The following is a 17,398-nucleotide window of genomic DNA, read 5'->3' on the forward strand; positions in this document are numbered from 1 at the left end:
TGTGAAGTCAAACAACAACAAGTGCTGGCGAGGATGTGGGGAAAGGGGTACTCTTGTACATTGCTGGTGGGACTGCAAATTGGTATGGCCAATTTGGAAAGCACTATGGAGATTCCTTGGAAAGCTGGGAATGGAACCACCATTTGACCCAGCTATTCCCCTTCTCGGTCTATTCCCTAAAGACCTAAAAAGAGCATACTATAGGGATACTGCTACATTGATGTTCATAGCAGCACAATTCACAATAGCTAGACTGTGGAACCAACTTAGATGCCCTTCAATAGATGAATGGATAAAAAAAAAATGTGGCACTTATACACAATGGAGTATTACTCTGCACTAAAAAATGACAAAATCATGGAATTTGCAGGGAAATGGATGGCATTAGAGCAGATTATGCTAAGTGAAGCTAGCCAACCCCTAAAAAACAAATGCCAAATGTCTTCTTTGATATAAGGAGAACAACTAAGAACAGAGCAGGGAGGAAGAGCATGAGAAGAAGATCAACATTAAACAGGGACGAGAGGTGGGAGAGAAAGGGAGAGAGAAGGGAAATTGCATGGAAATTGGAGACCCTCATTGTTATACAAAATTACATATAACAGGAAGTTAGGGGAAAGGGAAAAAAAACAAAGGGGAGAAATGAATTTCAGTAGATGGGGTAGAGAGAGAAGATAGGAGGGGAGGGGAGGGGAGGGGAGGGGGATAGTAGAGAATAGGAAAGGCAGCAGAACACATCAGACACTAGTATGGCAATATGTAAAACAGTGGATGTGTAATCGATGTGATTCTGCAATCTGTATACAGGGTAAAAATGGGAGTTCATAATCTGCTTGAATCAAATGTATGAAATATGATATGTCAAGAATTATGTAATGTTTTGAACAACCAATAATAAAAATTTAAAAATAAAAAATAAAAAAAAGAATATCATACATATATGCAAGATTGTGTACACATCTCTTGTCAGGTGAGATCTGAGACAGCCCTGCCCTCTAATCTCTGGCAGTTTTTGAGGTTCTAGGAAAGCAGAAAGTAAAGTCTAACATAGATTTTGAATACTTTATGATAGGGAAATGCTTTAAAGCAACATAGTATAAACATGTATGCGCCTAACAACAGAGTGGCAAAATGCATTAAGGAAAATCTTGCAGAAAAGCCAGAAAAAAGACAATGGAATAAGAGTTGGAGATCTCAAAACCCCAAATTTTTCACAATTGATAGAATAACTAAGCAGAAGAAAAAAAGAAATTAAAAACTTGGACAACATTATTGATCAACTAAGCTTAACACATCTATAGAACACTCTACCCATCAACAACAGATAATATATTCTTCTGAAGGCACTTGGAATAATTTTCAAGATATATAGTATATGGGCTGTAAAACAGGCCTCAATAACTTTACAATATTTTAAATCCCAAAATGTGTATTCTCTTGACCACAGTAAAATATAATTAGAAATCCATCACAGAAGGAAATTTGAAAATTACAAATACATGGAAATTATAGTATATATTTCTAAACAATGAATCACATATGAAATCACAGGGAACTAACTAAATACATTCAGATGAATAAAAATGAAAACACAGCACAGAAAAAGTTATGTAGTTAAAGCAGAGCTTAGAGGATAATTCACACCTATATATGTCTGTATTATAAAAGAAGGAAAATATAAAATAAATAACCAAATATTCCTTTTTTAAAAAAAAAAAAAGACAAGTAAACTCAGCCTAAAGCATCCAGGAAAAGGGGCATAATAAAAATTAAAGTATAAATAAATGAAACATTGTTAGAATGGGGAAAGGAAATGTCTCCATAAAAAGAAGAAAAATTGAATACAAGAGGATAAATTTTTATGACATTTAGAGTTTCTATTAAACAAATTACAAATAAAGACAAAATTAATAGAAATATGAAGTTAAAAGAAAGTATTTACAGTCTCTAAAACTGGGCCAGGGTATTATCAAGGAACTACACTGTTCAATACATTGTCACCAGTCACATATGTCTATTTAAATTTAAATTGATGCCAACTACATAGATTGAATTTTAGCTCCTTAATTGTATGAGTCACATTTTAAGTCACATTTTAAGTATGGTAGGCTAGGAGCCTACCATACTTAATGGTACAGATATAGAAAGAACTTCCCACAGAAAGTTTTAAAGAACAGAATTAATCTGGAATATACTAAAACCCATACAAATGAATATGAAAAAGCTGGAATTTCAAATTAAATATGGGCAAAGAACATAAATAAATAATTAAAGATAGAAACCACTAAATGCTGTTAGGACTTAAACATACACTCAAGGTCAGTATGCATCAGAGTGAAGAGAATTAAAATGATAAAGTATCCATTCAGGCCTATAGACTGATAAAAATCTAAAAATGGGATAACAGAAAATTTGGGTAAAATTCAAGAAAATGAGAAATTTTATGCTTTGCTAATGAGGGTGTCACTAGCACAACCTTTATAGAAAGAAATTTGGTGGGGCAATATTAAGTAAAATTAAAAATATCTAAATCCCAACACACACACACACACACACACACACACACACACACCTGGTTATATATACCAGAGGAATTTTCATCTGGGCTGTTGTGATAGAAACACAACCCCTATGCTAAGTCTCATTTTGAGCTGTTTCAGTGAGTCTGAGTACCACAGCAGAATGCTATGATTAAACTGCTGGGCCAAAACTCTGCCTGTCTAACAAGACAATCCTCTTAGATGTGACTTACACTAAACTCTATAAATATGTAGAGCATTACAGGAGTAATCTTCCTTGGGAACACTGGCCATGCTGCATATAAACGATCTGTGCTAAGGCTACACTGTGGGGCAGTGGGAGTCCAGGGGTCTGTGTACTCTCTATTCCTACCCTTGTAAGGGTTTCCCAAATTGACTTTATATTACATCTGCACTGTGTAGTTCTATAAGTGTGTATGTGCTGAGACTTATAGAAAGATATTTGTGTTTTCAGGAGAGTGGAAACAATCTCAGTGCCTATCACTAGGGAAATAGATAAGGAAAATGGGGTATATCCAGAATATATCATATTTGCTACAGTCAGAAGCAAGAAACTATCTCTCTTTATTGTGCATTCAGAGATCTTAAAAATAGTATGGAGTCAAAAAGCTAATAAGCAAAATGAGTTCTGCAGGTCATAATTACTTACATATGTTAAATTTATATACACAATACAGCATATTTTATGTGACTGTAAGCATATTAAGAAATCAAACATTTTAGAGCAAGTATCTATAACTCATGCTAATAAGTAGGATAAAGAAAACAGAATATATCCAACAGAGGGGAAAAAATAAGTAAAACAAAAAAAGAGTTTTTTGCCTCTAATGACATGATAATATGAAGAGTATTAAAAGCTCAACTACCTGCTCATGAGATATCCAAATACATGGATAGAAGAAATAATTGTTTTTACAACAGCTTAACAATAATTAATAAAAGAATCAAGTGAATGGCATAGAGGATAATCAAAGAAGAGTCTAACATTTCATCTTGTGTGTTTTAAAGTAACTAGGAAAAGAGTAGCACCATTTACAATGATAGAGACATGAGTAAGTAGAGATAATTGGATTAAAAACACATAGGGTGCTGATACAGGACCCTAGGAGAAATGAAAGCACAATTTTTATTATAAAAGGAATTATACTTTGAAACACATGCAAATGGAGAATTTCATCCACTCTAGATGGTTTAATTAGTTGTTTTATTGGCAGAGTTAACTATAGAAAGAGAACGAGCTCAAGTAGGACAACTACCAGATGAGAAGCAAAGGCAGGAATGTTGATGAGAAGAAAACTGGGTGAGATACACAAATGTTAAATTATATCAAAAGAGAAAAATGAAAACTGGCTTGGAAGATATTTATATAATCATGCCTTCTCACCTGCATGTGAGGAAACCAAGCAGCCTTCTGAATATTTTTATTTCTCCAGAGCAACATTCTCCAGAGGTTATTTTTCCCTAAGTCTTGGGGAACACAGAAGCTTTGCCTCATGATACATTATGCTTTGACATATGCTTTCAGGACTGTCCCTTGCTCCTTACATTTGGCAAAAGATAGAGTACCGTACTTTGGCTAGGAGCAGCCTCTTCCCAGACCTAAAACACTAAGACAGGGATGTAGTCATTATTGTAAGACCAGTTTCCAATGTCTGCCATGCATTTATTTATCTAGCCAGATTTGGGTGGGCTCTTCTATCAAGTCCCTGCTTGCTAATGTTAAATTGAAGCCACCACCACCTCCCATTCACATTGCCACTAGAATACTTGCTCTCTTGTTCTCTTTCTGAAGTATTTTACTTATGCAACAATTACTTTCATGATATGCTGTACCATCAAAAACCTTGCCTTGTTTATTTCCTAAATAAACATAGAAAAATGTAATAACCTGTATTGGCAACATCAAAGGCAAAAGATGTTGAGCACAGTGATGTGCACCTGTAATCTCAGCTGCTCAGGAGGCAAGTTCAAAGCCAGCCTCAGCAATTTAGCAAGACCCTAACTCAAAATAGAATTTTTTTAAAAGGTGGGGCTAGGGGTGTTGCTCAGTGGTTACTCCCTCCAAAAAAAAGGAGAACATAAGTGTTTAAGGAGAGTCACCATGTTCTTCAGTTGTCATAAATTTGGGGTTCATAAAGAGGCTATTTATAGGGGATATGTTCTACTTTTTTCATAAGAGCAGATACAATGATTTTTCTAGGTCTCTGAAGTCAATTGCATGTAGGTATTTACATTCAACAAGCCAACGCTCTAGTGGCTTTGGACTTAGTAGAAATTCTCCCTGAACTCTTTCATTATTGCTGATTTCAGCTATTGGATGTTAGTATTTAAGAGTTTTTGTTTTTTTTTATTTTTATGGATTTTATACATACACACTTCCAAAGAAAGTTGAGAGATACTGTGACAAAAGCTGCCAACTGGAACTATTTTAAACCAGAATCTAGTGTTTGGAAGTGTGGTTCTTGATCTCAGCAGAGATGCCAATTTTGGAGTCATCAACACAGAGAGTGCTTTTAGGATTGTAGCAGATAGAACTCTAAGGTAACCTTGTATTATGAGGAATCCTCACTTCATCTACTCTCTTCACCTTTCCACTGCTGTTTATTTTATATCAGCATCATTCTCTCTTCTCTTCTCCTATGCTCTCTGATTTGCCTTTATCTCCATGATTTCACCTGGATCACTACTCCAATCTGCAAATCCCATCTTCACGGATAGGATTTTCTCTTATCTCATTCCATCTCACTTAACCTACACAAAGTGCCCAGTATCTTGATTCAACTCATTTATTTTTTTGTTTATTCCATCCCAGTGTATAACCCTGTCCCCCAGCCTTCACAGGCTAGTTAAGATGATAAAATGAGTAGGATTCATGACACACAGTCATATTGCAAATGTTGTCTTATACATGAAAATGATATTATTATGACCAACTTTGCAAAATCATGTAACCACTACTGAAGATGCTTGGATGTTTGCTGAAAAAAAATTGTATGGTTATTTCACATCAATCCCACTCTAGTCAAGAATTATAAATGACTGAAATTGTAGAAGGGGGTTTAGGTAAGTTATAAGGTGAAGACACTTTGAACACATCCCCGCAGGCAATTTCTTGTCTAATCCCAGGAACTAAGAAAAGAAATCATAGACTTTCTTTTTATTTTTCTCTCAAGATGCCCAACTTCATATACATACTATATACATATTCACATACACACTCAACATACATGCACACAATATTTCATATCCCCTCCCTGCAGGTAATCTATCATGATTTTATACTTCCTCTGGTGTCCTCCTGTCTAATAATAATAGCAACAACAAAATAGACCTTGCTTAAGTTGTGGCAACATAAGAAGAAGGATTCTAGATCTAAGGTACACCCAGGCAGTTAAAGACTTTTTTCCAGGCACATTCCAGACTAAGAGAAACCCTTCCACTGAGAGCATAGAGAAAGCAATTGTCTTACTCAAACTAGCAGAAAAGATCTGTGCCTGTCTCAGTTTCTCTGCCTTAAGGAAATGCTCCCAACCCAACAGGAATATGCCAGACCATGTATGTGAAGAGTTTTGTTTGCAATATGTAGTGTTCGGGATGTCATTTGCCATGAACCTATTTTAGTGCTCCACCTATTTTCGTTTGGCACTAACTCCTGGCCTTGTGTTGTGGACTTGGAGTTTTTGCTGGAAATTCCAGGCTATCAGTTTCATCTTGGATTCTGTAACCCAGGACTAATCAGTTTCATCTTGTAGTCAGTTGTTTATTTGCTAAACTGTCATCTGTATCATTCTGAGAGTCCCTCACATTGTCTTTCATTAAGCCTCATTTATGGATGACTTAAGATTCTGAAATATTTACTTCTTTGTCCATACCTCAAGGTTAGTTCTGGGGCTTAGACGTTTAACATGTGATGAATTTTGAGAAAGTGACTTTCATAGAGATTTAGAACACAAAAGTGTTAAGTTATAGAGGGGATGCTAAAGTGTGAAGGGATGAGAGAGCAAGGATAAGCCACCTATTCTAAAAGAATGGCATGAAAAATGGAGAGAATTGGGGTCACACCTCTAGGTTCAAATGACTATTAGTATGATAGTAGCAGCTTCCATTTACGGCTGGTTGCTTTAGGCTAACCAGTCTATGAGTGTATTTCATTTTATACTTATAATTATACTTTAGAATATGTTTTATTTACTGCATTTTACAAATGAGGAAACTAAGACTAAAAATCTCTTCATTTCTCTTAAGTTTCAGCAAATAACAACCAGAGCCAGGCTGTGTGTGTATTTGTGTGTGTGTGTGTATGTGTGTGTATTTTTCCCCAATATCTCCACCCCCAGCCACTGGTTAATACCAACTTACTCTCTGTTTCTATGGCTTTTTAATTTCATATACTATTTTGTCTTTCTGTACCTGGTTTATTTCAAAATAAAGTCTTCCAGACACATACATGTTGTCACACATAACAGAACTTTCATCATTTTCTTTTAATAGATTCTTTTAGTTATCCATAACATTAGGATTCATTTTGTCATATCATAAAAGCATAGAAAATAATTTGTTCTAATTCAGTCCCTTCCTTCCACCCCCTGTTTCCTTCCTTCCACCCCCTGTTCCCTTCCTTCCACCCTAGTGATTTTTCTGCTATTTATTTAGACATTTTTTTAACTTGTGTCTTATGGTCATACATGATAGTGAGATTCACTATGGTTAGGTCAGATTCATTCCACTGTTCTTTCCTTAGCCCATCCCTCTTCCTTTCTCCTCAATTCCTTTTGTCTACTCCACTGAGCTTTTGTCTATTTTGATAGAATTCCCACCCCCTTTCTCTCTCTCTCTCTCTCTCTCTCTCTCTCTCTCTCTCTCTCTCTCTCATTATTTTGGACTAGTTTGCATATATCAGAGAAAACATTCAACCTTTGACTTTTGGGGGACTGGCTTATTTCACTTAACATGACAGTGTCCAGCTCCATTCATTTAACAGCAAATACCATAATTTCATTCTTCTCTATGGCTAAGTAATAATCCAGTGTGTGTGTGTGTGTGTGTGTGTGTGTGTGTGTGTGTGTGTGATATTTTCCTTATCCATTCATCTGTTGAAGGGCACCTAGCTTGATTCCATAGCTTGGCTATTGTGAATTATGCTGCTATAAACATTGATGTGGTTGCATCTCTGTAACACGCTGATTATAGAGATTTGGGATGTATACCAAGGAGAGATATAGGCATGTAGTAGTTCCATTTCTAGCTTTTCAAGGAATCTCCATAGTGCTTTCCTGGTTGCACTAATTTGTAGTTCTACCAGAAGTGTATGAGTATCTTTTCCCCCACGTTCTTGCCAACACTTATTGTTATTTGTATTCTTGATAATTGCCTTCCTGATTGGGGTGAGATAAAATCTCAGTGTAGTTTTGATTTGCATTTCCTTAACTTGTAGAAATGTTGAACATTTTTTCATATATCAGTTGACCATTTGTATTTCTTCTTTTGAGAATTGTCTGTTGAGTTATTTTGTCCATTTAATTGGGTTATTTTTAATGCTTTTTACATTTTATATATTAATACCCTATCTGAGGAGCTGAGGGCAAAGATTCTCCCATACTGTAAGCTCTCTTTTCATGCTCTTAATTGTTTCTTTGTTGTGATGAAGCTTTTTAATTTGATGCTATTCATCAAATTTTGGGATTTATATCTTGTATTTTAGGAGTCTTATTAAAAAGTTGGTTTCTGTTTCAACATATTAGAGTGTTGGGCCTGCATTTTCTTTTGGCAATTGCCTAGGTAGGTCTTTGATTCACTTTGAGTTGACTTTTGTGTAGGGTGAGAGATAGGTCAAGTTTCATTCTACTACATATGGATTTTCAGTTTTCCCAGCACTATTTGTTGAAAAGGCTATCTTTTCTCCAATGTATGTTTTTGGCACCTTTGCCTAGTGTAACTGTATTTATGTGGAATTTTCATCATTCTTAAGGTCAAATACCATCTCGTTATATACATATACCACATTTTCTTTATTAATCCATTTTTAAATGGAGACTTGAGTTGATTATCCATATCTTAGCTATTGTGAATAATGCTGCAATGAACATGGGAATTCAGGTTTCTCTGACATAATTAGTTCATTATCCTCTGTATATACATGTCCAGTAATTTGATTGTTGGATCATATGGGAGTTCTATTTTTGATTTTTTGAGGAACCTCCATACTTTTTTCTATAAAGACTATACCAATTTACATTTTCCCCAACAATTTGCAAGGGTCTGTAAGTAGGAGTTTGTGAAGATGAACCCAACTATTGTGCGTAGCTACAAAGCTCTGGAAAAAAAAAAGAGTAGGAACTTAATAATCTCAGTGACTCGGCACTAGGATCACAATTTCAAAACCAGCCTCATCAATTTAGCAAGACCCTTTCTCAAAATAAAGATTAAAAGGCTTGGGATGTTGCTCAGTGGTTTAGCATCCCTGCATTCAATTTCTAGTACCAAAAAATAAAGAAAAAATAGAACCTTGAATCTTGATAGGTATTTTAATTAAACATATTTAAAATGATATGCAAGTTTTATGTTCATCTTCTCCTCTTACCCCCTTGGACTCTTTTGATACCAGATGAAAATTTGGGCTGATCTCCTTGAGGAGGAGAGGTCATGTGGATACAGGATCAGCTGCTCTCCAGCACCAACCACCAGAGAGGTAAACAAGGCCACCTTAGACCACTCAGTCCCAGTCAAGCCAACAGATGGCTGCGATGCAGAATGGTCACAGACAAGATGAGCAGAAATTACTGATTCATAAACTGTAAGCAAATACATAATTTGTTGTCTTATACCAGTACATATTAGAAATCGATATCTGAACAGAAATAGGTAACTGATACAACTTAATTTTAACAATTATTTCTAAAATGACTTGATCTTGATTTATTGCACTAAACCCATAATTAACATCTTTAGAAACATACTTTTGGGAATGAGGAGACAGAAGTTTTCAAGACATGTCATATATAAACTTAATTAGTATCATAAGAAATACTATTTGGGAAAGTAGAAGATAATTGTCTTCTTCATAGAGAAATCCTTCTCATGGGACTGTCCCAGCGCCCAGTTTTATTTGAACTTATACTTATTATCTGGAAATCAAATTACAAAGTGTTCTCTTACAAACAAAGATTCAAATATGATCCTGACCAACAAATAAGCTCATAGGTGTATCTGTTCTTAACTTTTGCAGGTAGGTATAACCTTCAAAATCCAAATAAGTATGAATTAGCAGTCCTACAATTGGGGAAGTTATGTTTATCATTCACTAAATGTTGAGTTATGGTTTGCTTACTTGTCTTTTGTAAATGTTTTCTAACCTCAATCCTATTTTATTTATCAGCAAGAATTATAATAACTGTCTCATCATTGAAATTAGATAAACACTACAAGTGAATCATTAAAGGCTACAGGCAGCTCTTAATAAGATACTTGAATCAGTAAATCTGCTAGATTACTTTCACATTCTTCCTAGGAATGCTTTGTGTTTAATTACTACACCTTCCCCAACACACTAATACTCTGAACTTTACTGTGGTAGTCATTTTCTTTACATCAGAGCAAGGGTATATGTCTTCTTATTCTTGTCTCTCCCTCTCTCTTTTCTATCTTTTTCTTTTCCAATAAAAAGCAATGCTTCCAAGTTAAGAGCATTTCTATTTCTAAACAGTAATTTTGTATTCTGTTCAAAGTCCAAAGTCTAAGCTTATTTCAAAGTCTTGCTCTAAAGCTCTACTTTAATCTTTTCTAAACATAAGGCTGCTGGTTACATTGAATTTGAATTTAACATGTTAACATCTCTGCAGCACAACTGGCCATAGATATCAATAGGGTGTGTATTCATTTAATACTTTAATTTGATGGTGCATTGGGCAAAACCCCATATTACACAATGTCAGCCCCACTACACGAAATTTCAAACAATTGTATACTCATTTGTTTGAATTTAAGGTTTTGTGTCCTTGAGGTTAACATAAAAGTTCACTTGTTTTTGTAAGGGATTAACCTGTGTCAGTAGGCACCTAGTATCATGGTTTAGATATGAGATCTCTCGTAAATAGCTCCTGTGGCATTGCAGAAATGTTCAGAAATGAAATGATTCGATTATGAGAACTGTAACCTAATGGGCGATTGTTCCATTTCATGCATTGATAATTTAAATATTTTACTGGGTGGTAACTGTAGGCAGATGGGGCATGGCATAGATCCCTGGGGACATGCCCTGGGGATTTCTATTTCGTTTCTGGCTCCATGGACTCAGCTGCTTTCTTCTTCCACATCCTTCCACCAAGATGCTCTGCCTCACCTCAGGCCCAAAGCAATGAAGCCAGCCAACCATGAGTCCAAAATAAACTCCTCATCCTTTAAGTTGTTCATCTCAGGTTTTATGGTCACTGTGATGAAAAAGCTAACACACCTGGATTAACAATTAAGGACACATCAGAAATTCCCTGAGAACACAGATCTATAGGAATAAGACATAGAAAGAAGGAGGTTACAGAATTTTTTTAAATAAAATAAAATTGTACACCCATGCCTAGGGAAATATTTTAGCAGCTGAATTCTTCTTCACTCCATCCCATCCTTTTTTATTCAGACATCGCTTTAAAAAATGGAGTCAATTTTCCCCTAAAGCATATAGTTTATAAGACTCTCCCCCCAAATTCTAATATAAATGGTTCATGACACACTAATAAATAAACTACCCTCAAAAAAATTGTTTGGATTTGATATCCTGATGATGATATAGTATGGGACTTTGGGGCTCAAACCACATCTCTCTGTACATACAGTTTTTTTTCCTAGTTCTAAGGATTGAACCCAGGGCTTCCTATATCCCACTTGGACACGGTGCACTGGGCCACATCTCCAGCCAACACATCCTTGCTATGTCCAGAAAGCTTATGCTATAAATGAATTCTACGCTGTTCATATTCAACATCATAAAATAATTTGACCATGTTGGACAACATGAAAAATTGGAACAGAACTTAAGGGATATGAACTTGGTGGTCTAAAAATATTTTCAACTACATTTTGGTATTTAGGGAAGATTAGAGTAAAGCTTGGTACTAAATTTCTAAATAAGCTTAGGATTTGGATTTCATACTAGAGACAGACGTTCTTATCTCCATTCGGGAGCCTGGGAAGAACAACATTACCCAAATTGGAAGCAAATGCTTTTGTATCATGACAAATATGACCGTAGAAAGGCAAAAACGGTTTCTTCTTCAAAAGGCTGGAAATTTATGTTGTTACGAAAATTGAGACAATTTAGGAAACGGTTGTAAAATAGAGAAACGCTAAGTCACTAGTGGACTAAATCAGCAAGTGGTTCCAAAGAGGTTATGGGGATATTTCTAAAGATTAACTAAATCCCTATGGCTAAGATTTTTTTTTAGTCATAATTTTCTTTTCTTCCCCTCTCCAAATGCTATCTGTCTTTCAAAGTTTGGTTGAAAAGTTCTGTGTTCAGAAGAAAGTTTTCTCCTGAGCATTCTAGCCTACTCTGGTGTCCCTCTCCCTTCAGCTCACACACTGTATTCATCTGATAACGTTTTGGTAACCTCTATTCTTATTCCTTAGATCTGATGTCTAAGGATTAAAGTATATTGATGTCAGGAACTGGGTCTTGAGTATGTGCATGCATGTTTCTCAGTTGTTATCTTGTGCCATGAAGTGTGTCTTAATCCTGGCGTCAGGTCGGATGGGTCTAAGCCCCATCACTGCCATGTAACACCTGTTTGACCTTGAACAAGGCACTTAGATTCTCAGCTCCTTCCTCCACAAAATAAGAACAGTAGGGATAGAAGACCTACTGTCTCCCCTTATCAGCAAGATGTGAAGGTTAAAAAAGACATTATGAATGGAATCGCATAACTGATTATAGTTTCCATGATGTAAGGTTTTGATAACATGCTTGGTAGCGTATCAAAGAGAAAAATCTTAAGAAAATGTGTCAAAAACTTTAAAATACTGCAAAAGATACAAAAGTTGGGGGCATATCTTTCCAGTGTCATACAGCAGTATCATGTAGTAGATCATCCAAGATTATTCCTAAGAGAATACATCTGTGTTTATGCTATTTACTATCCCTGTTTCTCCAATTATAAGCATCTTGTATGTATTATTACGGTAGTTTTATAATTAGTGACTCAATGTTGATACATTATTATTGATTAACTTCATTCTTTTTTAAAACAAATTTATTTTCTAGTTATAGGTGGACACAATATCTTTATTTTATTTTTAAGTGGTGTTGAGGATTGAACCCAGTGCTTCACGCATACTAGGTGAGCGCTATGCCTCTGAGCCACAATCCAGCTCTTGTATTTATTTTTATGGGGTGCTGAGGATTGAACCCAGGGCCTCGCACATGCTAGATGAGCACTCTACCACTGAGCTACAACCCCAGCCCCGATTAACTTCATTCTTAAATAACTCTATAGAGGCAGCCCTCACATGTTCTTTGAACAACATTCCCATCTTATTGACAATTCACTTATGAGTTAACTAATTTTTGTTATTTGTAGGACATACACTTAAAAAATACTCTCTGAAATAGAAGACTAAGTCTTTGGAAGATAAATTACTCAAGTAAAACAGCGGGAAAGAACCAAGGAGAGAGAAGATGTCTCCTTGGGTCTAGGTTTATAGGTGGCACCATACTCTTGAAGCATAAACTGCCTTCACAGGGGTGAAGGCTAAGGCTGATTCAAGGAATCCAGCTTAGCTCATAGAGCCAGAAACATGTCCCATCTGCCTACAGTTATACCATCCAGTTACATGCCCAGTTGTCGTGCCTATGATAGTATGCTTCATTGAGGCATTAGTGACCTGTATGTTAACATTGTCTCATAATAATATGTCTATATCAATAATCTTAATTATTCTTAGCTGTTTAATATAATCTGTTAAAAATCAATATATATTCCATACATAGTGACTGAGTCCAGGGGGCAATAAGAATCACCCATTACTCCTCAACCAGTAACTTTTGCTTTTATAAATCCAGCATGTTGCTGTTCCCTCCTTTATTTCTAACTTGACCTCTCAGTTTTCTTCATTCTCTTGGATACTCCCCACCTGGTTATAGGAAGTGGCTCTCTCACCTTGGTTTATGCTCTTGACTTTGTCACCCCAGGAACCCTCCTCAGCTTCTTCTGATTCTTACTGGCCTAGTGGTTGGCCTAAAATATGATTCTGGGTGCTGGAAACTGCTGAGTCTGTGACTCAAAAGAGGGACAGGAGAGAGCAAGAGCTAAGAATTCAAAGAAATGTAAAGAGTGCCATTCTCCTGCATTTATTTTTTATTTCTTGCCTTGCTTCTACAGTCACCAGTACTTCTTCTTGCTCAAAACCAGGACTCACTGTGCGAATCAAATCTGCCTGGACCTATAACAGTCAGCCAGTCATCCTGCTAAAAGCCAACTGTGCAAAATCCTGTCCGAGGAAAAAACCTATTAGAAAGGCAAAAATAACATTGAACATTTAATAAAAGACAAAACTACCATGATAGAAGTAGACGAAAGACAGGCTGAGCTTACCTGAGCAAAAAGGAAAAAAAAAAAATAACTGAACTAGATTTTCTGGCACAGTTGACAACTCAGCAGAATGTGGAAGTTAAAGATGACCTTTCAGCAAGGTCAAGAAGAAATTTATGTCCTGATTTTGCCAATTATTATATATTGAACTTGAGCAAGTTGCTTAATTTTTCTGGGCCTCACTTATATCATATGTAAAATGGAAAAAAACAGTACCTATCTCATAAAGCTATTTAGAGGATTAACTGTGCTGATGTAGTAAAGCTCTTTGATGCTTCGTAACACATCATATCAACACTGTTTTAAGTTTTCTCTTCCTAGATCTGTCATCCTCTCTGAACCTCAGACATCTTACTTCTCTACCAAAGATAATATTATTGTCTTGACTGCAACCCTGTGTTCTTAAAAGGGTCCCTCAAAAACTGTCAATGTCAAGTGAGGGTTGGGGGATAATGATAGTGTCATTAAGTCATTACACTGAGAAGTAACTTAGATTATTTATTTTACATAAATGGAATAAATTTGAGAGCAGATACATGGAAAATTTATATTAATTTTAAAATTGAGACACTAGTAGAATATTTTTCATACACAGTGCTCACCTAAGGCTGTGCCATCTCTCTCTCTCTCTCTTCAACTTACCTAAGGAAAGGATATTTGTTTTCTTTTATCTTTGAGAATATTTGCGCAAAAATAAAGTGTTCCTATGTTCATCATCATAAAAAAAAGAAAGAGGTGCAATAAATATTTTGAGTAAAGAACAAGTTCAGTTTTTTTCATAATTGGTGGGAACTTTGCAACAAGGGCAACTGTAAAGGGAAGATAAGGCCACTTAGCATACAGAAGGACTGAGATTGAGAACATATTGGGATGACTGTGAAAAAAAATTCAAAAAGGACTAATAAAAAGCAAATTTAAGGGCTGGGGATGTGGCTCAAACGGTAGCGTGCTCGCCTGGCATGCGTGCGGCCCGGGTTCGATCCTCAGCACCACATACAAACAAAGATGTTGTGTCCGCCGAAAACTAAAAAAATAAATAAATAAATATTTAAAAAAAAAATTTTTTTTAAAAAAAAGCAAATTTAAAAAAAAAAAAAAACCTCTGATATTCTCTTTGATAATCACTTAAACATCAAGTAAACTTTTTTTTTTTTTTTTTTTTGGTACCAGGATTGAACTCAGGGGCACTCAGCCACTGATCCATATCCCCAGCCCTTTTTGTATTTTATTGAGAGACAGGGTCTCACTGAGATGCTTAGCGACTCTCTATTGTTAAGACTGGCTTTGAACTCACCATCCTCCTGTCTCAGCCTCCTGAGACACTGGGATTAGGTTTGTGGACCATACCTGGCTCAAGTAAACATTTTGACAAGTAAAACCATAGGTTTTTGGTTCCTGTTTCTCTCTCTCTCTCCCTCTCTCTCTCTCTCTCTCTCTCTCTCTCTCTCATAGCTGATACCCTGACAGAACAGCATACTAATAATTCCTGGTTTCAAAACTTACACTGCCAGGTCAAACATGCTATGATGTATGGCTTGCTTTCATGTATTGGTTTATATCTATCTAATTCAAAATTAGTGTCACCCAGCTCAGAAATGGGAAGTGGATAGAAATTTCTATAGGATAGCACTGTTTGAAGGGGGTGAAATGTGATACAATCAGGATCCAGTAAGGATGCAAAGAGTCATCACTCAGGATGCAGGGATTGAGGGAACCACTACATAGGGTAATCATGAATGGATGCTAAATGTTCTTACTCTGAGGCCATGGGCAGAACTCTGGGAATCAGACTGGGTATGCAATTGCTAAGAGCCTACAATATTCTAGCCTTGATAAGTTAAAGAGCAAAACTTGTCCTTTTCTTTGCCAGGGTGTATACATATGCTACATTTCCACACAATGGCAGAATGTTTTTTTTTTGTTTTGTTTTTTGTTTTTCTTTTGTCTTGAACACTAATCTAAAAGTTACTTCATCTGCTAGAGCAGTGATTTTAAACAAGGGGTGATTGTATCTGAGGACACATGTGGTAATGTCTGGACACTGCTGGCACAACTAGAGAGGGATGAGCTACTCACATCTAGATTGTAGAGTCCAGAACAGCTACTAAATATCCTTCATGGGACAAGTTTTATCTGGACCAAAATGTCCATAAGATTGAGATTAAGAAGACTATACCGAGTGAGTAGTAATCAATCCCTCCCTTCTCTACAGACACGACTGGCATAGAAAAAACAATACAAAGCAGATAGCACACAATTTAGAGCTCAAGAAAGGAGAAGTGAACCAGGTGCGGTGGTGCACAACTGTAATCCCAGTGGCTCTGGAGATTGAGGCAAGAGAATTGTGAGTTCAAATCCAGCTTCAGCAAAAGGGAGGTGCTAAGCAACTCAGTGAGACTCTGTCTCTAAATAAAATACAAAATAGGCCTGGGGATGTGGTTCAGCAGCCAAGTGCCCTGAGTTCAATTCCTCGTACAAAAGAAAGGAAAAATGACCAGGAGGTCCCAAAACTTTAAACGTGGAAGCCAGTAGTTCACAGAATTTATGGAGAGAAACAAAATGCAGAAACAAAATGCAGAAATACAGTAATAAAAGCTGTACATAAAATAAATGCTGAACACTTGTAAAAGATAATTGTAAATTTTTACAAAGAATACATCATGATACAAAAGTGACATCCCATAACAAACAGGTGTGAAACAGATGCCACGTGAGAAAGAAAAATCTACAGAATTTAACAATGCAAGAAGATCCAAGGCCAGCCAGATTATTATTGCTTTTTTATGAGGAGAGAACTGAGGGCATGCTGCACAAAGCTCACATTATCATGGACTTCCACAGTTGTACTGTGGAAGATTACATATGATTGCAAATTCTTTACTTTCCTTCCTTTAAGAGAAGGGATCTATGTCACCTCTAAACATTGGGAGGCCTTTGTGACTGTTTGATCAACAGAATACAGTTTCTCAGTTTAAGCCATAAGTATACCTAATACTTTGTACTTCTTAGAGCACTTTTATTGGGAGCCTAAATCTGCCCTGAACAAATTCTAATGTATTCTGGGAACCCCATGCTGGAAAATTGTCATGTAAGAATTCTGGGCAATGTCGCTCCATGGGTAGACAATCTTCTACCCATCTATACCAAGATGGCAGGCAATTGAGTGAGGCTGTCTTCCAGACCAAACAGCTGATACCAGGGAATAACCTTTGTAGACACAGGAAAAGAAATGGCCAGCTGAGTTATGCCTAAATTCCTGATTTACAATATTGTGAGGTATAA

This window comes from Marmota marmota, unplaced genomic scaffold (genome assembly GCF_001458135.2).
Source record: "Marmota marmota marmota unplaced genomic scaffold, marMar, whole genome shotgun sequence".
Lineage (NCBI taxonomy): Eukaryota > Metazoa > Chordata > Mammalia > Rodentia > Sciuridae > Marmota > Marmota marmota.